General features: G+C 41.1%; 1 protein-coding gene across 3 annotated transcripts in view; it reads right to left on the reverse strand.

Annotated features, from left to right (window-relative positions):
- The window catches only part of SLC25A21 (solute carrier family 25 member 21), a 268,495-nt gene that overhangs the window by 203,878 nt on the left and 45,130 nt on the right, over nt 1-19,487 (reverse strand). Inside the window, exon 1 of one of the 3 annotated variants that reach the window (XM_064149081.1) lies at nt 17,197-17,266. The exons of 1 other annotated variant lie outside the window; for it this stretch is intronic. The gene's annotated coding sequence lies outside the window, so the exon portion shown is untranslated. Of the gene's footprint in view, nt 1-17,196; nt 17,267-19,487 lie in introns of those variants that run through there. One more of the 3 variants, XM_064149090.1, reaches the window with a different exon arrangement.

The raw sequence follows: 19,487 nt of genomic DNA on the forward strand, positions 1-19,487 counted from the left end.
TTAACAGCCAATCTCCTGGACTATGTTAGCAGACAGAAAAAATTGCTCAGATTCTTACAGGAAACTTACACAGGACATTTTACTTTAAGAGCTTCTCATACCAATAGCAGGAAAAGATGCAAAGCTCCTAAATTTTATTTTCTAAGGTTAAAAAACTTTTTAATGAAAGCATAGTAGACATTTGATTAATTTAAACTGGTCACTTAACTAGTATTTAATCCCCCTAATTAATTCCAAAGTATACTGTGGTGTCATTAGTCGCTTTTATTTAGATTGTTAGGTGCTTGTATTGCCTAAGAAATGTGAATCAATATTTTAATTACTTCGGTATGCCATATGTATTTGTGAGCAGTGTACTAGCATTTCTGTGCAGGAAATTGAACAAGATTTGGCTCTCCCACATAAAAAGGCTTGTACCAAGCTTGCACAATTTTTGAGCTTGTAAATTGCTGCATTGAACCTTTAATTCAAATTTAAAATTTAATTCAAATTTAAACACAAGTGTAGCAGATATTAAACAATAATACAAGCCTAGTAGATTATTACACAAAGTGCTTATTCTTCCTGTATCTTTCAAGATCATCTGCAAAGTCTGCAATCAAATGATACAAATGATTTAAGGTCAGCTCCACACAAACACTAAATTCAGTTCAGTGGACTATCAGAGGAACAATTTCACTTAGAGAGTGATTTAACATAGATTGATTGCAAACAGGCAATTGAAGAGTACCCTTACTTTATCTAGCACATCATCCTCATATGTTGTTTCTCATTTTCTCAGCTGAGATACATGCAAATCAAACCTTTGCCAAAACAAAATGAATCTATATACACATTCTAAAAATGTGATAATTACTGAGGATATTCCACAGAAACGGCACTTGGAAAACACCACAGTGCTAACAGTTTTCTTGATGTCAACAAAGATTAGGTCATCTCAAGCAGGAATAGCAGTAAACTGCCTGCTCACTCTCAAATCACTGTAAGCTCTACTCAAGTCTTTCTGAATACGTAACACAAAACAGGCAGCATCGGTCTGAAATCCTTTCTGCACATTCTTGCCAACAAGCAAGCATTTGACATTGTTTAAATACTCATACAACAGAAGCTAATAAAGGCATTTTCACTATGAAGAGCATCAAGATGCACACCCAAAGACCCCTCAAACAGCACTGCAGAAGAAACCAGCTAGAAGCAAGTGAAATTCCTGCTGTTTTGAATGAAGGGCCTCATAAGACAGGCAGTAAAATTGAAAGGAAAAAATAGAACACCACAATAATTCTAATTTAGCTACAGACCTCAAGATGCTGTTTAACATCTTTGTCAGCAACATGGACAGAGGAATCAAGTGCAGCCTCAGTAAGTTTGCAGATGACACTAATATGTGTGGCACAGTCGACTTGCTAGAGGGCAGGGATGCCATCCAGAGAGATCTGGACAAGCTGGAGAGGTGGGCCCAGGCCAACCTCATGACATTCAACAAGGCCAAGTGGAAGGTCTTGCACCTGGGTCAGCACAATCCCAAGCACAAATACAGGCTGGGTGGCAAATGGCTGGAGAGCAGCCCTGAGGGAAAGAACCCAGGGGTCTGAGTCGATGAAAAGCTCAACACAAACCAGTAGTGTGCACACACAGCCCAGACAGCAACCGTGTCCTGAGCTGCACCAAAAGAAGTACAGCCAGCAAGGCAAGGGAGAAGATTCTACCCCTCTGCTCTGATCTTGTGAGACCTCACCTGGAGTACTGCATCTAGCCCTGGAGCCCCCAACAAATGAAGGACGTGGATCTGTTTGAGACGGTCCAGAGGAAGGCCACAAAGATGAGCAGAGGGCTGGCTAGTGGGAGGTATCCCTGTCCATGGCAGGGGAGAAGGAACTGGATGAACTTTAAGGTCCCTTTCAACTCAGGTCATTCTATGATTCTATGGTAGCTAAAGATAGGTATCAGCTATGTACTAACGTTTGTGGGTTTTTGCACTTCAGCTCATAGAAGGGTGTAACAAACACTTCCTTTAAAGAAGAGGATATACATGGAGGACACTAAAAATAGGACTCCTTGTCATTAAGCAAACTGAGTCAGGCTTACTTCTCAACAGAAGTGACAGAAGTCCTTAACTGACACTTAAATTCAGTAAATCTGAGTTAATTTAACATACTGACTTTTGAGTTCCATGAAAAGTATACAACAACTAGCAGGGGACATAAGTGTCTAAAATATGACTTGGGACAACTTTATGGACACATTTCCAAACATTTCTGTTCAGGAGCTGCCTAACCCTGAGGGCAGTTCTCTAAGCTTAATGTTCCATAAGCTTCTACTGTTGCTTCTGTGCCCATGAAGAACTGCATTACATAGCTAAATTAATGCCTGTTTAAGACTATTCAGTTTTCAAAACTTGAGTAGAGAAACACAGGCCACATGAGGGGCCTGGTCTATTACACAAACCCACAATATACTTGATGTGTACACACAGACCAGGACTTTGTGGAAATATGTCTATGCAAGCTTATGAAACACCACTAACAAAAGAGGTATTGGTAGTGCGCAGCCTCAGTTAGAGATCTCATTCAAGTCTCTCCTCATTCCAGAAGTGGTTCTGAGAGAAGCAGGTATAGGCTACTTTTGGTCCAAGGTTTCAGCAGCAGGGCTGGAGAGTGTCATTGTGGAAAGAGCAAAATGCACACTATCAGAAATAGACTATAAAAGATAAAGCATGCTTTTATGGCTTAAAATTCCAGACTCATCTAAAAGAACAGAGCACCATGTTCTGCTATTGAAAGCATCAAGGTGTTTCCCTTCCTGAGAAGTGATCTAGCCACCTTCAGAGCTGATCTCCATGCAGAAATATAGGAAAGCTCTTAAGTGCAACCATTCTACATACTGAATACAAAGTTCCACTGTGTGATTCTGTCTTGCACGGGAATGCCTAGAATGGTCTGGGGTGGAAGTGACCTCCACAGGTCATCTAGTCCAACCCCATCAGCAGGTGCATCCTCAACTAGACCAAGCTGCCCAGTCCTCAACTAGACCAAGCTGCCCAGAGCCCTGTGAAGCTTCACTTTGAATACCTCCAGGGATGGGCCCCCATACCCTGTTTCGGTATGCCACCACTCTCAGAGTAAAGAATCTGTTCCTAACATCCACTCTAAATCTGCTCTTTTCTAGCCTGAAGCCATTGCCCCTGATCCTTTGTAAACAGTCTCTGTCCACCCTTCTTGCGGGCCTCCTTCATGATCTGGAAGGATGTTATTAAGTCTCCCCAGAGCCTCCTGTTCTCCAGGTTGAAAAACCCCAGCTCTCTCAGCAGAGGTGCTCCAATCCCAGTCATTTTCATGGCCCTCTTGAATATTTATCGAGACAGTTCTACAAGGCAACTCAAAAGACTGTTGCAATATCTAAGTAATGATCTCTTCCAAAACATATTGAAATTGACCCCTTCTCAACAATGCCTGTCATAGGGCAGAGGATCCAATGCAGATTGTTAATTTACAGACAATGGCTGGATGCTTCTTTGTTTAATTCTGATGTATATGGCATATGTAACTACAACAAGCTTCATGCAATTTCACATATTTTGACTGGTTTCGTGAAAAACAAACAAAAAACTCAAACCACAAAACCCCCAAAATAACGCCAAATCCCACAAATAAACAATATTAAAAAAAACCAAATCCACCAAAACCAGTAAAAAAAAACCTGAAATCCACAAGCTTTAGCTTGCCTACCTATTAAGTGGGTTCAAAAACATCTGACAGAAGTTTGAATTTCCATTGATATTAACAGGAATCAAGCAGAATGTTATTTCTTTAAGACACATATTACATATTTTTCCTGAAGGAAACTATTTCCTATTTCATGAAGGAGTCATGAATTAGTTTCCTAGAATGCTTTATGCCTCTTCTATTTTTAGAATATCCAAATGCTGAACAGAAAAAATATAGCAAAGAGATACAGGAACAGTTATTTTAATCTTTGGTAACATGCAGCCAACATTTCATTTTGTGGTGTTCTCTTCTGCATGGTGTTTTTAATTTCAAGATCTATGATGTTTTCCTCGTAATTAAATTATGCCTTCACAAACTGACACACAAACCTAAAGACGAGCTCATTCACCACTAAAATGTCCCTGCAGTCAGAATGCAATTAGTCTTACAATCAGTACTTTGACATTTCAAATGAGTAACCCTTAAACAGTGACTACAAGATCCAGAAATACATGATCTTTGTTGGTTAATACTTTGTATGCACTACAATCCAGTTTCTTTCTTATACCTACACTAGAGACAGCCATAATAAAAACAGAAGATTATTTATTACAACAAAGAGAAATATATATTTGACTTCTCTGCCATTTTGTCATCCACAATACAATTTCCTCCCCTTCATGACAGATCTGGAATAGTGTCCAATGTTGAAATGTTTCCAAAGATTATTTTTTGCAGTAGGATCCAGAATAGAGGTGAATGATTTAAAAACTATTCACCAGTTAGAGGTAGAAAGACCTGTTCTGAATTTCTTTGAAAGGGGATATAAAATCTTGGGCTACTTGACTAAAAATTTTACACTGCTGTCAGTACCTCAGTATGTGGCTATTGGCTGTGACAGCATGCAAGTGTCCTTGCACATACTGCAAGTCACTGTCCAGCTGTACAGCAGCTGGCTGCAACCAAACTCAGGAAAGGTCGAGGGTGATATGAATTCTCAAGGTATTGCTGGCAGCTTGTGTTTATCTTTTGATGGCCAAAGAGTGAAAATGCCAAAAGAAAACAAACACTTTCCTTCACCCTCAAGTTCTTAAATGATTTAGTATCTTTGTCTCCTATGAGAAGTAGTTCAAAACATGAAACTTGTATCTGTGGACTGGTCACTCCACGCCACTGTGTGTTAAGCACAGGCCACAGAAGTCATTAACCAGGCAGATTTCAGTAGCTTATCTTGATGAGGACATGGAATTACCCACAAAGATGTTTGCTGACCTAGCAGTCTCAATGGCTTCTCAAATAACGTTCTACTGATAGGCACACAAGTTCTAATTTGCAAAGTCAAAGAGCTGGGGTTTAGCCAATTTTTAATCTTTGGCACATTAATGGAATTATTCTCTTCAGGACTTGTATAGCAAAGTAATACTGAAGCAGAAATAACCAAAGAAAGCAACTCTCACACTGGTTTAGCTGTGGAACGAGCTAGTCAAGGAGATTAGACTGCACCACAATTCAGTGTTCTACAAAATGAAAGAATTTAGGAAAATTTCTGTATTGATTACAGTTTTATGCTCTGTATGCTCCAAGAGAAAAGTAAAAACCTAACACACCACAAAAGTAAAGTGTATACTTTACAAAGCTAAGACTGTGGATAAATAGAAGTCAGGTACACTGAAAAATGAAGGAAGATATGCCAAAACTGTCAAGGTAGGTACTTTTCACAGTACTTTGTTTTCATTCTCTGCTGCCATAAGAGGCTAAATAAACTTCTGCTCAGAGGAACTCAGCAATTGGATATTGCCTGATTACCCCCGTGGTTATGCCCAAAGATGAAGCATCTTCTTGAGCCTTCCACTTCATTGCCCTTTGCCTACACATTCCAGCTAAACACTTTCAGTTTTATTTTGTATCTGAAGAGCTCATTCAGGTATTTAAGTGAAGGTCAGTGTGGCTGCTTTCTGTTCTGGTAACAAGAGAAAAAAAAAATCAAAACCAACCAGCACCACCACCCTCATGCCCCTACCCCATAAATTACATTTCTCATTACATATGATGGTCCTAAACACTCACTAGCAAACACATTCTTCTTGTGCCCTCAGTTCTGCATTCTGATTCACTAGGGAACAGGAGAGTTCTCCTCCTGCCTAACCCACACCCTGCTGGCAAGAGGATAAGTTGTAGTTAGTTTGGTTATGAACCCTCTCCCACTGATCTTCCAGAAGACAAGAGACATAGAGCTAGTCCTCATGACTTCAACTGGATCATTCACATCAGCAGGCAAAAAACATTCTGCTGTTTGGCTTTTAAAATGTTATACTGTTGCGGAGGGCAGAAATAATTCGTGGCCGAGTCGAAAATTTATCAAAAATAGATATTTTTTATTTTTACAAAACCCGCCCCCACAACTATATATACAAAGATTAATTTCGTTTGATAAACAGGTTAAGTTGCATGAGAATTCTACGAGGATACCATTAATAATCTGACTATATATATTTGGAAGTCAGTTTTTGGAAAAGGCTTTAGCTATTAATTAATAGCGGTTTTCTTACTAAATTAAGCTAAGCCAAATAACTCACTCAGGCTGGCTCGTGCGGTCTGTCTTCCTCCTCCAGCGGCTACAGGAGTCGTTAAGGGTCGTTAAGGGTCGTTAGGCAGACAAAGGTGTGTGCCTAACAGTAACGCGAATCCTTTGATCTCTCTGCAGTCCAGGCACAGGAGAGTGAGCGAACTCGTCCAGGCACAGGTAAAATCCAAAGCGGGAACCCCAAAGGCGGGAAGACCCCCAATATTTATACCCTTCGCTAGACAAAGGGCAGAGTTACCACACTTTAGGCGCGAAAGCGCACGGCCAATCCCAGCCCGGCTCCAGCGCGGGAACTCACGGGGCAGTCGCCGCCCCCTTCTCGGCTGCAGGGCAGGCGAGGGGGGGGGGGAAACCAGGCGGCTTTTCCCCTTTCCCCCCGAAGTCCGGGCAGGAGAGGAATTTAGGGGTACAGGACTCCAGGACATCCCACCCCGGTGGTAATGAGCATCTTTGTCTAGAACTTGAGTGATAGGGATCCCCCTTCAATTTAGGAACCTATTAATATATATATATGGCTTAGCCTTTTCGAACATTAACAATATGTAACACATTAATCGCCCCAACAATATTTAACAATACTTAACAAGGCTTAACAATAGCCCAAACAGTATTAATAAAGCTACACAGTCAATTTGAAGATTGCTCTGTTCCTGGTAGAGCAACCAAGTTCATGGCAGAGCCTTGGATGCTCTGAGTCCATGGCTGGAGGTCACAGTCCGTGGGTCCGGATGCCATCATCCACTGGCCACCCCGGTGATATGACTCCATCTCTCGTGTAGCTGGTTCTCCTTTTCCCAGGTGCTGGTCAGGTGGTCAGGAACTGGTCCTCTGCCTCTACCTTAACCTGTAAGGAGACAAAACCTGCCTCGGCCTCTAAAGGCCAGGCTTAGCAATTAATAGTTGGGGACGATCCACCGTGTACTGATCCGGTGGCCTTTTCCATTTGCATCTAGGGCTTCCCAGGCATATAAGCCTCTGGGTTTACCCCATGCCATTGGCACTACCCCTATAGGTTGGCCTTTTGTACTGGGGCAGGTGGTCAGTGACCACGTGGCTCACCTAGGCAGCAGGTCTTTATTCTGGGGGCTTCTGTAGCTCTCCCCTTGACTGCTGACCATTAAAAGCTGCCGAGCCACTATTACACTAATTCAGTGTTTTGTCTCCCGTGTGGGAGACGAGAAAGGGTTAACCTTTCTGTCTGGGGACGAGCTGCAGTTCCCAGCGGGGGGGCTGCCGCTTCTGGGCGAGCCGCTCTGGGAGCCACCGCTGGGCTTCTCGCGGCTGCCTCTGGATTTTGCAGCCGATTGCTGAAGGCACCGCACTAGATCCTTCAGCTGCCAGTCTGCCAGCTGCCTTAAAACAGTCTTTGGTACCCCTAAAGTCAGGGCTTGTCTATACCAACTGTTCTTTTCTCTGGGTCTCCAGTCACTCTTTGAGTCTCTGCCCCTTCCCCTCGGGGAGAAGCCTGAAGGACCGGTCCCCCTGGGGGGGCAGTCCTGCACTGGCCGGACCTGCCTGCGCAGAGTCCTGGGATTTTCTGGGGGAGAAGCACGAGACTGTCTCTCCCCAGCCCCTTTTCCTTCAGGAGACCCAAACCCAAACTGCAGCCCGTGGGCATTCAAGTCAGTTAACAGTTCAGCCCAAGTCATTACGTGCTCTTTAGCACCATCGTTCTCTGCATTTTCTCCAAGCACACGTTCAATTTTCTCAACGTTCTTCATTAGTTGGATTTGCAGAGTTGCTGGCAAACCCTTCATAATAGGGTGCAGTCTCTCCGGGTCCACAGGGGCATAAAATGGGCAATCATAATGTCCCTTATCATAGATAGCCTGGACACAGGCAAGTCTGCGGAGAGCAGTGATGAGCTCAGAGGAGCTGGTGACCTTTAGTTCCGTCGGCTCCCCCCGGTAGGCTGGACGGACACTACTTGCCCAGTAAGCTATCCGAGCGGTGAGGCTGTGTGTCCCCTCGGGTTCACGTGTCAGGAACACATCGTCCCCCCAGTCTCCAGCAGCTTCCTGCGAGTCTAGAAGGACCCGGTCCCCACCGGCTCGGGACACTCGATACACATAGTCAGCGACTGAGTCTCCAGGATCTCTCGCATATTTGACTTGTAAGTCACTGAGCTGTGCATCTGTGAACTGCTTTTTGATCACGGTGGTCCCTGCACCGCCTTTCCTGCCCTTCACGGACTCAGTTCTTATAACAGGCAACACGTGCCTGTGCACCGCGGCGCCCTCCTCACCGGAGCTCTCTTCTCCGCTAGCTACGGGAGAGTCCGGTCGGGACCGGCGCTTTCTGCGTGGCTTTGAGGCTTTCTGCCGCGCAGAGGCATGTGCAGAGGAATTCTCTGAGTCTCTGGCAGAGTCTTTTGTGCCTGGTTTCGGGGAACTCCTCTCCCCCGAAGAGCCCCTCGGGGCATTCTCTGCCTCTCTCCCCGATTCCCGCGAATCACTCCATTCAAATTCAGACACGGAGACCGAAGAGGTGGTGTCTGCAGGCGTTACAAGCCTTTCTTTCATCCGGGCAGTCAGTGCCGCGGTCAGGCTCTTTGTCTGCGCCAGCATGCTTTCCCAGATACTTTGGCATTTAGCTTTTTCGGCTAATAAATCCTTTTCCAAGGCCTGAATTCTTTTTTCATAATTTTCAAATTCGGCCAGAGTCTGGGTCACGACTGACCCCAGAACAACAGAGAAATGCTCCGTTGGAGACTCAGAAATCACAGGGTCTGAGCGCTCAGCTAATTTCTCCAGGATTTTCTCCGGATTTTTACAATTTTTCTGAGCCCAAATTAAATCAAGCCCTGTGATTAGGCATCCCTTTTCTTGTAGAAATTCTATGATTGAACTACCCTGCATACACTGCGCCATAATGTTGCGGAGGGCAGAAATAATTCGTGGCCGAGTCGAAAATTTATCAAAAATAGATATTTTTTATTTTTACAAAACCCGCCCCCACAACTATATATACAAAGATTAATTTCGTTTGATAAACAGGTTAAGTTGCATGAGAATTCTACGAGGATACCATTAATAATCTGACTATATATATTTGGAAGTCAGTTTTTGGAAAAGGCTTTAGCTATTAATTAATAGCGGTTTTCTTACTAAATTAAGCTAAGCCAAATAACTCACTCAGGCTGGCTCGTGCGGTCTGTCTTCCTCCTCCAGCGGCTACAGGAGTCGTTAAGGGTCGTTAAGGGTCGTTAGGCAGACAAAGGTGTGTGCCTAACAGTAACGCGAATCCTTTGATCTCTCTGCAGTCCAGGCACAGGAGAGTGAGCGAACTCGTCCAGGCACAGGTAAAATCCAAAGCGGGAACCCCAAAGGCGGGAAGACCCCCAATATTTATACCCTTCGCTAGACAAAGGGCAGAGTTACCACACTTTAGGCGCGAAAGCGCACGGCCAATCCCAGCCCGGCTCCAGCGCGGGAACTCACGGGGCAGTCGCCGCCCCCTTCTCGGCTGCAGGGCAGGCGAGGGGGGGGGGAAACCAGGCGGCTTTTCCCCTTTCCCCCCGAAGTCCGGGCAGGAGAGGAATTTAGGGGTACAGGACTCCAGGACATATACATAAATGGATTGTTACAATAAGGCACTAAACAGGTTGCCACCAATGCTTCCTCACACATATGGATACAAATGGACTTGATTTGTGCTTTACATCCTGGTTTTGTGTTCTGTATTTATTAGTGAGGCTAGAAACCTACATTTATTGCGGAATCTAGGTTAATTTAATTGTATTAAAAAGCTTAAGACTAGCTTATAGTTAAAATTGTTCACATTTCAGAAATGCCCCCGTGGGCATTTAAAGTCCATGGATTCAAATCCGAGAAAATCAGAATGTTCTTAATGTAAGGTAAGAATATTTACTACAGGTGATGCAAAGTACTTTACAGTTCTCTAATATCCTTGCACCTCAAAAAGAGTACTTTCAGAACAATTTGTATTATACTGGTAGACGATCATATAAAATATATATTATATAAAATACACATAGATACAAAATCAAAGATACACATAGACATATTCAGAAAGTTCAGAAATGTCCAGGCTGCATCTTTTGGGCTCAGTTCTATTGGAATACACATGTATAATAAAGGACTTAAAAATAACAACAGCAAATAATAAAGTCACCACTGTTGACAATGTATTTTTTTTCCCCTGGCTGCTGAATTTTTACTTCAAAAGAGGCATCCATATTGCTGTAGGCTGTGTCACACAGAACAATGATTATTTAAATATTCTCTTTTAATCAGGCGGGGCCAGAACAAGAAACAGTCACTTCTAGACAAGAACTACTCATCCTGGGAAACCCTGATGGACTAAGCAAGTCAACAGTTTTGTCAGTCTGGATCTATATATACAAGTACCAATAAACGGAGCTTAGTTTAACAGCAGCTCTGTTCTTACCACGCCTCTGCTTGATGCGTTGTCTTAAATCAACACAACAAGACCTCCAATAGCTAAAGACAGCTGCGAATCCTAAGTCATACAAAACAAAGTGAAGGGGTTTTTGTGCTCAGGCAAAGGGAGTTCACATCACTGTTACTTTCTCTAGTAAATTTTTTCCTTTCATTATTCTATTTTAGTCCTTTAAGTTACTGCCTGCAAAAGAAATTAGAAAATGTTTTCCACACGATACTTGAATACCTGAATGCAATCCAACTCACTCTTAGCAGATACAAATCGTCACAGATTGCAGTCTTTCAAATGTTGTAAAACATCTTGCTACTTATATTTTAACATGTAGATTTTGAGGTCCAGTTGCAAGTGTTTACCATAGAAAACTTGGTCAAGCTGGTGTTTGACCTTTGACAGGAAGCTGCCCTCACTCTGGCTAGTCCCAACAAACTAGGCCCAAGACAATAAGCTGCTTTATAGCTATTAGCTAGGCCAGTGTGTTTCTCCAGGAAGACCTCAAGCTGAAAAGCCAACACGCTTGACAACCACAGCCAAGGTACCAAGGGCCCATGCACTAGACATTAGAAAACAAATGGTAAAGCACACACTGCTACATCTGGAATCCTAATGGGCCACCAATGGTTCCCAGCTAAAGGAAGAATTACCAATGTTATTTTATCATCCCTTGTGCTAACTTAGCTGTTTACGTACAGCAATAAATGATTTTTTAAAAACATATTTGGGTCATTATGTCATATACCACCAGCAAGTACGATTGTTTTATTGTGCTTGGAGTCAAAATACACTGCTATACCCAGATGTGAGGGAAGTTCAAACCCCCTAGTCCTTCTGTATTCATTCCTGTTGGACAAACGGATTAAGTTTTTAAAAGGGAAACTGAGAATTTTTATGGCCTGTACTCCCATCTCACTAGTAAAATTCACACCGATCTTTTCCTACAGAAGTTTGCCTTGCCAATGACAACATTAAATATTAACTCAGTAAGCAACCCCAAATTTCAACCAACAGGAAATGCCACACATTTTATTGTCAAAGCATCTCCATTCTCTCCTTCTAAAGCCACAATATGCTAAGAAATAAACATGATGTGCTTTTTTTTAACCTGAACATACTGAAATTCAAGGAGAAGTAATAATCATACTGTGGAATGAAATTAAAATGCATATATATATATATATATATATATATTAACAGGCTTAAAGAAGAATTTTGTAGCTACAGCCCTGAATTTATGTGTTAAACCAAGCTCTTCCAAAATCTACACTCATGTATTAGGCTTCCAAGTAATGAAATATAGAATTTGTGTAGACTCTTGCACAGTATTTCTAACCTTAGTACTATCACATTTAAACATTTAAATCAAAGCAGAAAAATGTCTCCTCATCATTTGCTGTTTGGGAACAACAGCAAAAACTGTTTTTAAAAGACAGTGATAATTTAAACAAATAGGTTCAATATTTATTTTCAACAGTATTCTGAAATTAATTGCATCCCAAGAGTCAAAATCAATATTTATCAACATAATATTTCACAACTTTCCATTCCAAAAGACACTGAAGATATTGGGAAATAAGTGCCATTTTAGCAAGTTTCAATAAATATGATTGTGGTGGACTTACTTTTAATGAAAAGCTGGATCAATTTGTAATCAAAATTAATAAACAAAGAAAAATAACAATAAATTTAAAGTTTTATCTTCTTACTCTTTCATTTTATATTTTTAAATATTTATTCCCAGACAAATATTGCCCTTCCAATCTCACTTTCTTCCACTTTTCTTCGGGAGGGAGTGAGGGATGATGGTTTGAGATGAGCATTAGCCTTCAGCTAAGATAGTAATTTTTCACTGAAGAAACAGAAAACTAAGTAGAAACACTCTCACAAGATACATTGTAGAGCTTTCTTAATTTTTTTTTTGTATTGTTTAATATCAAGCTGCAGCTCAATAGAGCTGTAGTACCTTGAAATCTAGCTAGCTTCCTAGGAAGATTGCTAAGAGAGTGCACACATTCAATGCACAGGTTACAATACCACTGTGCTAAGCCATTCACAGCAAGTCCAAGGCAAACCCAGGTGGAAAGGCTGTTGAGAAGCAAATGATCCAAAATACAAGGTGCTGAGAAACACATGCCTATCCTAGATATGCAGCGCTTATGATGACGGTGCAGTGAGTAATAGTCCCAACTACATTACTGTGAAGCAAGATGAACTAGTCAATAACCAATAAATTAGCTGGAAGACAGCTCAGAATATTCTTCTATCAAATAACTGAAATGAATTCAACACATAATGACTACAGAAGTGATTAAGAAAGCCATTTGCTGAGAAGACAGTACAAAAAATAGCTTGTTTGCAATCAGTTTTGACTGCCTTGTTTCTCTTCTAAAACTACACTACAGGTAACTCCTCTTTGACAAGGTAAAATAGACGTGTGAATTTGATATCCTATACTTGATGTGTCTTTTAAAGCTGACAGCAGAGTGCAGAATGCAAAATTTCCTTGCTTCTGCTGCCACATGGCAGGCTAAGGGCACAATTAAGTAAACAGCAAAGTATTCTCCCTGATTTCCAAGTAGAAATATGTTAAACCTGGAAGAAAAAAAAAAAAAAATACATCCTGGAAACTGATCTCTAGACATCGTGAAGTTTGTCCAGAAGTGTCTGTTCCATTTCCAAAAGGTATGCTAAACAAGGAAGCAGAATTTAATTCTGCAACTGCTATAAAGCATCACATCTCTATATAATGTAGTGCATTATATTTATAATGTTTAACTGTGGGATGTTTTATGTCTGTATATACACATACATGCACATATGTTTTTACACAGATGTATGCTAACATCTATATTTAGCAATTTAAAATAATTCAGAATGTTGCTTTCTTGCTGTCCTTCCAGATGTTTGGGGGGTTGTTTTGTTTTTGGTTTTTAACTAAATGAAAGGAACAGATGAAAGATTAGAGATTCAGAGAAACACAAAGCACACCGATAAATACTTAAGAGAATGTTTTTGCACTCACAGAAGCAATAGCTTACATATGTCCATTATTCCATGTTATCATTAGTGAAATTTCATTCTTGACAGATTTAGAGGACATTTAAATCCCCTTATATCAACAGAAATTTAAGAAAAAAGTAAATTATGTACTTATTTTGTGCTTCATCTGCATATTAGTTCATATCAGTATTTTTCTCTGCCTTTTCTTCACTGTGTCCATATTACCCTCCCCTGCCCCACTATCTTTTTAAGGAAGAAGTTAAATCACTGATTAGTATCAAGCATTTGCCACATTCACCTGTGCAAGACCCTATCCATCTTAAACACAATTAATTACATTAATACAAGCTTTAAATAACACAGAAGGCTTTGTGCAAGTACATCACAAAAAGGCATTTCATTAGAGGTAGATACTTAAAAAATCAGATCTACAAAATTCTTTCAGATGAGTCCTGTTCTTACCACAGTAGTATTTATATTTTCTTGTCCAGGAACTAATTCTAAAAGCATAATTTAAATATCCTTTCCTGCTCGTATTTATTGGCAATCTCCATTATATTTTAGATGTATTCAGCAGCAATAATGAGTAATTTCTAGTTTCCCACTATACTCTCACAAATCAACTAGAAAACATCAGTTTCTAATTCTATTGGTCTGGCATTTTTCACAATAGTGACATTTTATTGTGGAAAAAAATGTGTTTTCCCTCTAGTGACTACTTGGCAAACATACACTGAGTATTTCTATCATTAAAATGGCTCAATTTTAATACTTCTCTATGTCCCAGTATCTCCAGGAATCTTAAAAATACTGTACTCAGCTGGCAAGGGGCTTGTTTAACAGCTTGATACAGCACAACAAGATATTTCACACATTTTTGGGGGAGTTACAAAAATAGTGATCTCTTCGAAGTGCTTGAAGAGGTGAGGTGAACAGTGTTGAGAAAAAAATCAGAAGTACATTCCTTATTAGACAACTAGTATATTTTAAACCAGTAAGTACTTTTTTTTAAAGGCAAAGAGATGTTTTCAAATGGTTATGAAATACTTCCACATGTGATCATATTTTTGCAATAGTGGTGACTATCAAATGTTATACTTCACATTCATTTTTACTGTTAAGACTCTGGAGCCAAGAATACTCTAAAGCACAGCCTGTTGTAGCATATTTCCTGGCCAGCTCTTCTCACCACAGATGTTGGGCTGCTGTCCCAAACCATTCCACATATTTACTGCTTCTCTCATATTTTCATATTAGAAGTCCTGTATTTAGTTCTTCTCCTCCATAGTAGTATTAACCAAGGAGTTCATAAAGTGTGCTGCAAATATCTAACTGCTTTGTAAAGCCACTTGTTTCATGTCCCCCTTAAGATCAGCCAACTGCTATTAACAGAGACTTAAAGGGCTTGTGACTCATGTTGAGAAAGTTGTGCAAAAGCCAACTAACATCTTATTTCAGAGGGTACTTTTAAAGAAAACACCTAATGTCAACTTTAACTATAGGTTTGATAATGTGGAGCCATCAGACATCAAATACAAACACTGCCAATACAGTGTCCTGCTAAAATTATAGTCTTCCAAAAACTGAACAGGCTTTAATAGCCTTTAGGCAATATTAATAATGGACCCTGATGTCATTTCAACACAAAGCAAGGATGGTCCAGAGCTTCCAGCAGAGGTATCCACATCATAACTGAAGACTTTTTTCAGGTTCTCATCAACCCAGCACTACTTCTAGTAGTATCAGTGGGCACACTGCCTAATTTTGCACATGTGAAATTTAATCAACTGCCTCCCAATAGAATTATATAAATAAAACAGTCCAGGTTTAATATTGATTGTCTCAGGACAGCCCCACACCCTGTATCTTACTGAAGCCAAAAGTGTCCAAAATATAAGCATGTGTGCATGTGATTATTATGCCTTTTTTTTAACCTAGGCTAGCACATTTTTTTTGGAGGCAGAGAGTACAACACTGGCTAGGAGAAAGGCAGCCAATTTTCCTCTGGTAAGATGAGATTTTTCTTTTCTCCCCCTCTCCCCTCCCCCCCTTTTTTTCCCCAAATTAACAGATGTCTGACGCTCCAAGGTTTGGAATGTTGAGTAAGTCCCAGTGGATATAGATTAGTGGCAGAAAGCAGGTGAGGTGGTCAAAGGTGGATGTAAATACAATCTATCACATGACTCTGCAATTTGTCACATCGGTATCACTACTGCACATACGGCACAAAAGCTTTGGCAACTGAGAATGAACATCCTTCCTCTAGCCAGTATAGTTAGAGAGGAGTTGTATAGCAAACCAGAGGCACAATACCAATAAATGGAGGGGAAAAAAAAAAAAAAGAAAACCACACCAAATCCCACAGTAAATAAACAAAATCTACAGTATGCACTACAAAAGTATATGGGCAAGGATTCTACTCTAAAATTAAAAAAAGAAGAAGAAATAAGCAAACAAGCTCAGAATTCATAACAAAACCCCAAACCAAAACAAACACATCCAACTCATCCCTCTAAAAAATGTTCTTTTGTAAATAGCAAACTAAGCTGGACAAATATAAGCTCTCAGATTAAGCACAAGTTCATTAGTTTGTTAGTTCAGGTATGACCCTAGACTCCTTCTAGGTACTCAATTCTAACATCAGAGCATCTTTATGTGAAGATTTCTACCACTGCCGGTTGAAAACACACCCTACTTCAATGGGCAATTTGAGACTATCTCAGTTATTTTTTCCTTTGCAAAGCAGTAAAGTGATGTACATCCATAGTTCATATGTTTAGTATAAAATATTATATTTTTCCTGAGTGAACAATCATGAATTTATCAGTGTTCCCTCTGCTGCTGTTTTTTTTGGCCTCACAGAACAACTTTAACAGAATGGATTTTAATTTTAATAGGCTAAATATATCCAGACGAAAAAGCTGAAAATCTGAATAAGATCAGGGGACTGGATGTTTGGTCATTCAATTAATTACCTGAGAAGACTGGGTTCATTTGTGCATAAGCATCATCCTCACTGCAGTAGCAAATGTGAAACAAGATCCAGCAGAACACACATGACATTGTTATCTTCTGTGCCATATGCCAGGTATAGTGCTTTGATCCTTGTTCCCATATAATACTTAGCAAAACATACTAAAAATTCATACTTACATGTACATAAACACTGCAGAATCAATTCCCTCACACACTTGAGCATTAGAAATACAGGCTTCCATTTAAACAATTGTCTTCTTTGGAGTCAATTAATCAGGATTAATAAATTAATCAGAATTGTCTAAGAAATGCTGAAATCTGCCTCTTCCTCAAAGATCCTGTTCTAATGTAATGGTACAGTGCTTACACCATTTTATCCATCCATCCAAATAAAATGCTCCATAAAGTTGTGATCAAATGTGGCATCATCATCACATTGGTGTAGCTAGAACTTGAAGTTTTCCCTCTATGAATCAAGAGGCCATCAGCACTGAGAAGTGTACGTGTACATACCAGGAGTTGTATGAAGAGGTAACACTGAAGAAACTCCTTCCTCCTCTCTTCCACTCAGTTCAGTACTGAAGTAGAGTTGATACAAACAGCTGGGAATTACTATAAAGATGTTCTCACACAAGGGTGTTTTGGGTTTGCAATTAGTTACCCTAATTGTGTGATGCAGCTCACATTTGCTGACTGCCTTCATCTGCTTAAAGAGGCTGTCATTTTGTCACTAAGAATTTTGAGAGAGGATAGTCAGAACTGAAGTTTTTTGCCTCATAAGAAAAGGCCTGTTGTGGAGGCAGAGAATTAACGTGACCGAGTCAGGAATATATATAAAACCAGCATTATTTTGTTTTCCTGAAACCTCACCCCCAAAGCTACACAGAGAAATTAATTTAGTTCAATTAGCAGACTCTGTTTCATTGAGACTATCATGCAAATGATGCTATAGATAAAACTGGCTATTTTAGAAGTCAGGAAATGGAAAAGACCAATGAACACAGCTTTCCCAGTATCAGCCAGGCTGAGCAGAAAATTTACTACTCACGGGTGAGAAAGGCTGGCTGAGAGAAAGGGCAGTCCAGATGCGTGGCAGCTCTCTCCCTGTTGAAGGATACCCGAGGCTCGTGAGGCCCACTAGGCCTGCACAGAGTGCTTTTGGCGGGAAGCGTCCAAAGCGGGCACGGGATGGTCCCTCAGGAGCTTGTCCTTCGCAGTGCCAGGGGACTCTCTGCAGGAACTATCCAGGCGGGGGAGAACTCTAAGGCGGGAACTCCAAGGCGGGAAGTGCCACCAATATTTATACCCTTCCTAGACAAAGAGCCGAGTTACCACTGCCTAGGTGCAAAGACCACAGCCAATTCCCAGCCCGATTCCAGCGCGGGCACTGCACAGGGCACCCCTGGTGCCAGAAGGACCCTTTGCTCCTCCCCGTCAAGCCTGCAGGGCAAGGGCAGGAAAGAGGTTTTTTGTGCCTTTCCTCTCCCACTCAAACCACGGAGGGAGAGGACTTTGGGGCATCCAGGGCTCCAGGACAAGGTCTAATCTCAGAGTGAATGACACAGCTCCGTGTAATATAGTTACTGTATAATAGTTATTCGTGGTTGTAAGTTTCTTTTCTAGTTACGTCACAACACCATGTCCATGCCACACGAGCAGCAATCCCCAGGAAGTCTAAATCATCACAACAATGCTTCCAACAGAATCCACACCACCCAAACAGAAATCCAGAGGAAGGCTACACCTCACCTGCCCCTGTTTTCCTGATGCCTTACAGTGAAAGTCTGTTCCTGATTTTCCCCTCCAGGGCAGAAGATTGTTTTCTTGAGTTTCCCCCACGAGAAAGGACTGTTCCTGTTTTTCCCTCCAGATGACAGACTGTTTCCTGTCTTTTCCCTAAGAGAAAAGACTGTTCCTGTTTCCCTGATTTTTCCTCCGTGTTCCTGTCCTGCTCACACCTCACTTAGACCTACCTGCACCAGAGAAGCACATCACCTTGGGCTGTATACAGCCAGGGACCAAGAAGGACATACAAACTCTTACTACTCACCATATATTTGGACATATTTTCCTATCTTTTGATGAGAAGACTTTGCATAAAAGTGGAAATGGTCTAACCAAGGGGTCAAATGTAAAGGGTTAACCTCCTGGGAGTGGCCAGAACCTGACCCCAGGTCCTCCTGATTCCTCCCTTGGGGTGGTCTAAACGTGACCCCAGGTGCAGTGGTTAGCCCATTCCCACTAAATGTCTATAAAAACAGAGGAGCTGCCTGTTTCTCTTTCTGTCTTTGCCCTCTCTGCCTGATAGCACCACCCTCGTTCCTGCTGTTCCTGTTTTACCATGTGGCCATTCTGCCACATGGTGGCCAACCACTTCCTGAATCTACCTCCATCCATTGCCATCAATCTGCTTGTATATATATTTTTTGTACCTTTTTTCCCTTCCCTATGCCTCTTTGTAACTCCCCTATCTTAAATATAGTTTTTTTTGTTGAAGTTTTTCTTGTAACTTCCAAATCAAAGCAAGACTATTCTTTGGGTGTTTTTAACCCCTTTTGCTCTCTACATCTAATTACTTTCTTTCCAAAGGTGGTGAGAGGGGAAGGCATCCTATTATTTCATTGGTTCTGTTAGCTATATTTTGAGTCTCTGGGAAGACTAAACTAGAACAAAATACAACTTCTAGTGAAGTCCTTTGCATTTCAAAGGTTGTGGCACAATCTTCTGTATGGAAAACTTTTCAGAGACGGCCTTCAAGACACCTGAAAAGACATCTTGAAGAGATGAAAGAAATATGAAAAATG

The sequence above is a fragment of the Pogoniulus pusillus genome, chromosome 1, assembly GCF_015220805.1.
Source record: "Pogoniulus pusillus isolate bPogPus1 chromosome 1, bPogPus1.pri, whole genome shotgun sequence".
NCBI lineage: Eukaryota > Metazoa > Chordata > Aves > Piciformes > Lybiidae > Pogoniulus > Pogoniulus pusillus.